At 42.2% G+C, this 4,607-nt stretch overlaps 1 protein-coding gene and 1 long non-coding RNA gene across 2 annotated transcripts in view; both read right to left on the bottom strand.

Annotated features, from left to right (window-relative positions):
* LOC109305436 overlaps positions 1-1,372 on the bottom strand; it is a 3,411-nt gene extending 2,039 nt beyond the window's left edge. The window contains exon 1 of the long non-coding RNA XR_002099627.1: positions 755-1,372. This is a non-coding gene — a long non-coding RNA (uncharacterized LOC109305436). The remainder of the gene's footprint in view (positions 1-754) is intronic.
* An 819-nt stretch (positions 1,373-2,191) lies between these two features.
* AK4 (adenylate kinase 4) overlaps positions 2,192-4,607 on the bottom strand; it is a 24,003-nt gene continuing 21,587 nt past the window's right edge. The window contains exon 5 of the mRNA XM_019528446.1: positions 2,192-4,589. The gene's annotated coding sequence lies outside the window, so the exon portion shown is untranslated. The remainder of the gene's footprint in view (positions 4,590-4,607) is intronic.

A 4,607-nucleotide genomic window follows, 5' to 3' on the forward strand; every position in this document is an offset into this window, starting at 1 on the left:
TTTTTTTTTTTTTACAAAAATGAGACCCTCTCTTGGTGGTGGGGATTGTGCAAAACTGGGGAAGAGGAACACTGTCCTGTCACTTCAGTATATTCTTCCTTGATGAGAGAGGGCAGCTACAGCCAAACTTCACTGCCTTTGGCCCTGTTGTTCTAGCAACAGGACAGGAAGGTGCTGCATGAGACCTGCTGCCTCATTTCTCCATATCCAGAACATGGACTAGCTAAGAGTTGCAGGGATCTCAACCTAACCTCTATTGTAGTCCTCTTACCATTGCAGCTGCTGCTAAGAGAAAAGGCTATAGCTGCTGCTGTCCTCAGAGAGGTTGCTTTTATTGACCCGTTCCAGGCACTGGGAGCTGTATGATGCCTGATGTCCCTCATATCTGGTTTAAGGCAAGAACTGGGGCTGAAGAAAAAGGGAGAGTATGAGTAGGCTTACTTACTGTTTAAATTCTCAGTTACTGAATTAGGAACATTAGTGTGCCTGCATGCAAGGTTTGATCTTTTGCCACACAGCTCGTTATAGATTCTGATGCAATTTAAACCACGACCAATTAAGTCGCAATCCGTAGAGTGGTATTTCCTTAAAAAGCATTTTCCATTTCCCACCCCGCTATGGAGACAACTGCACGAGGAAACTAGACAATCCTGCATACCAACAAATCAGCAGGGCTCTGCATAGGTGCTGCTATGTCTGTAAGGCTTGACATAGTTTCATAGTTTCTAGGGTCAGAAGGGACCCGAGTCCCAACATCAATATCATAACATGCTTGGACCAGAGACCATCTTTCTGCCATGCATAGGCACATAACCAAGCTTGAGTTTAAGTGCTAGATAGTTCCATAAAATTAAGAGAACAGGAAATAAGCAGGAGAAAAAAAAATTTATTTACATGTATCAAACGGCAACACTGCTGTAGTGATTCTTTAGGGAGCACAGTATTCAAAAAACAGGCATCAGCAAACATACAAATACTGAGCAGTTCTCTAAACAAGCTGATACACAGAAGAAGGAAGCTTGCTCCTCCCAACTCCTGAAGTTTTATTACAAAATTATTTTAGAAACTGCATCAGATTCACAGTAGAGTCCCAAAGGCAGAACTTGGGAAAGAAGCAGAACTGTGCTCTGTCATGGCAGGTGGACTCCAATGACAGCAGGGTAAAGCACAACTCATTTACAGTGGGAGGCTTTACTAACAAATGATAGATTTAAGCACTGGGGCCCAAGAACGGTCAGAGTGGGATGACACAGCTCAAAATGAGGATTTGATCCATCTTTAAGACCTTCAGGATGGAGACCTGTATGTTCTGTTCGATTCTACAACTTCTGAAACTAAACCTGTTCCCTTCCCCGAAAAGGAAGGTTTGTCTTTATGGTCTAAAAATAATCTCCAAGTCAGTCCACCAGCAGTTGTCCCAAGGCAAATATCAGCATACCCACTCAGACACAGTGGTGCTTAAACATGGTATTACGGTGGCTGTACATATACAGAAAGGAATGGTTACCATATATACCATAAAGGAATGGTTTAGCATTTTCTCTACCCAAAATTTCTAGAAGATAATGACCAGATTAGATTTGCATAACAAAATACTAAAGCCAGTTATAGTTCAGGCTAAAATGAGGCCCAGAGAGGCTGTTCTTTCACACCTCTCCTGTTGTCTCTTTTGGGATGGGGGAAAAAGAAAGCATCAGGAAACAGCTCCCACTTCTCCATAGAGAAATTAAATCATCTTAATTAACCTCTCCCTGGTTCCTGCATTTGTGAGGGGCCCAGTCATCAAATGGATTTATGTAACTGGGCCTTAGGATCTTCTCAGGGGAGGTGGAAGTGCAGAGATCACCTTCCCCCACCTCAGTCTGGGGCTGAGGCTGTGGACTCTGGGTTAATACTAGAAGAACCAGTGCAGCTGGATCTATGCTATAGACTATTAGAGTATTATGTATTCTTACTCCTACAGAAAGGCTGGTGCATGCAGGCCACTCACCTCTAGGAAAGTTCTTACAATGGCGACCAGCTGTCCCTACCATCCAGAGACATAGCAGCTACCTCAACATCTATGCAGATGCCTAAACACCTGCCCCTCACTCCTCTGTTAGCTCAAGAAATAAAAACTAGCTTTCTGGCTAAGATAAGGATCAAGAATGATGTTGGGTTCAGACACAGATTCCCAGGTTTCTCAGTTTTAAAGGGAGTTGCTGGATTCATACAGGTCTCTACACACAAGGTCTCTTGAAGCTACAAAACCAAAGACCAGATAGTTCTGCCTTACCCTAAGGAACACCTGTGGCAGCCACCTCCAAGTGTCCCTACCAGCCCCCCTTATTACTTTTGTTAAAAACAACAAAAAAACCCCAACAAAAACCAAATTTGTGAGCTCCAAATGTAAAGCCTAGCTGTACTACAGTGCCCGAGTATTTAATATAACAGAGTTGGGATACCTCTATGCTATGGTAACTGCAAGCTCAAGGAAGCCCACACTAGCTTCAGCTATTGCAGCATAGACATCCCCTTGGATTCCAGGAAACATGCTCAAATCAACCAGCAATGATGAGAAACCCTGAGGAATAGCCATGCTCTGCATCTTAGAAATAAACTTTTTATTAGTTTGTGTGTCAAGTGATGTAGCTTTAATTCATCGGTCATCCAGCATGGTGTGTAAATGGATCCTCCTCCTCATTGTAGGCAGGTTACAAATGTACAAGTCTCTCCTCAAACTGAATGACATTTTCCCCCCTCTACCAAGAATACAGAGCGACTGACAGCTGTAATTTTGAAGCTTAAGAATATAAAAATGCATAAGGTTCTTTCATCTGAAACCTGGACATGAACACATCATCCTCAAAGAGTGATAACATTGGGTGGGGGGGCAGAACCAAAGTACTGCAACTGAAAATGAGTTTGCATATACAGGGGGCATGGGTGTGCCTCAAACTATTAATGAATTATGTAACTTCTTTAGCAGCCTGATCCTGAGAGCAAAGTACAGGACTATAATCTCTAAACTGGAAAAAAAAAATTAAAAATCTAACTTCAGCACAAGAGTCCATGAGTATCCTTCTTATATCTGCAAAACAGGTGTCATACCTACTGCCCTGGAAAGATAAGCATGCATAACATGTTATCATATGGAATAAATGACCACATGCATGCAGGAAAGGCAGAGACTACTGGCATGCAGAAAGACAGACAAGAGTGAACCATTATATTTACAATTTAAGGAACTCCTGGATCCACACACTAAGGGATGCTCTTGACTGGTACATCTCCATGCTGTTCTTAGCTGTTCATTTTACAGCACCACAACAAATAATTATTTCACTGAGGGGAGAAATATGGAGTATGGGAGGCTCTAAGGAAAACTTTGACCACAAGACAAAACAAACTGCAGCAGTCTAACCTGCAAAAGTTGGAAAGCATTGGCCCCTTCAAAAGTTTGAGGGAGGAGAAGGAACATAATCTCATATTAGACTCATATTTGTAAATTTAGAGCATTTAAAATACAGTTAAGATGAAAGCAAATAAAATGTAAAAATCTATTTCCCAAGATCACACCACAGGGCAGGGCAATAAGAAGCAGAGAAGTGTAAACCTGGAGTTGAATGCTTGTTTATAAATGGATGAAGTTATGCAGCATTACATATATTGGCAAGTAATGCTCAAATGCTTCTTCTCTTTACACTTTTTTTAAAACCTAAAACTCCAGCTGGAGCAAATCCATGTTCGCATAAGTTTAGTGGCTTTGACAACGCACAATCGTAGTCTTTTGTTATAAGGCCTCAAAACTGGTGGTCTCAAGAGACACTCCCTCCTCCCGAGTACTGAAAACCACAAAGGGAACTTATAGGTAAAGATGCTGGTCTCACTTTTTGGCTTATTGCCTTTTGGCCTGTAGTCCTCATTTAATCAAACAATGTGTGGCTTGGATACTCAAGGTGACTAGTACAGCAGATTACAATTCCTGAGATGCCCTAGAAACCCAGCTGTCAGCTCCTTCATACAATGCATGTCAGTATTAAAAAATGTGGCAGTACCTTGGAAGTGCAACTCCTGTTATTACATTCACATATTTGTTCAAACTAACTTGTGCAGGAGGTTTCCAGAGGCCTTGTATCTACATACAAGATATTTATTTTTAAATATAACCCCCTTGTTGCTTAAAATACTGGGTTTTGACAGTTATAGGGTTTGCTTGAAGTGCCCAAAATAATTTCATGAATGTTCAAGTTAATGGGTCGCAGAACCTGCTGACAAGTTCCCGTGAAACCAGCCTATGTTCTGTGGCTGTTCCCCAGGGCTGCTGAATTTAGTGGAAAGTGTCCATCAAGAGCAGGGCTTGGAGCATATCAGCACTTCCAGGTCATCTCTTTTAGAGAAAGGCAAATAGAGCTCTACAGGAGCAGGTTTTTTGCCCGCAGGTCCTCTCTCCCCTGAAGATGCTTTAGTTGCTCCAGACTCTATGTCTTGCATGGCTAGGACTCAGCACCATCTTTCCTTGGTGCTGAATATTACAGGTGTGGCATATATCCCTCATTACCACCCCCCCCCCTCCAATCACCCTGTTCATCAATGCATTTCCTCCGTACCTATCAAGACTGATGCAT

This window comes from Gavialis gangeticus, unplaced genomic scaffold, assembly GCF_001723915.1.
Source record: "Gavialis gangeticus isolate Ggan-Ray unplaced genomic scaffold, GavGan_comp1, whole genome shotgun sequence".
Taxonomy (NCBI): Eukaryota; Metazoa; Chordata; order Crocodylia; family Gavialidae; genus Gavialis; species Gavialis gangeticus.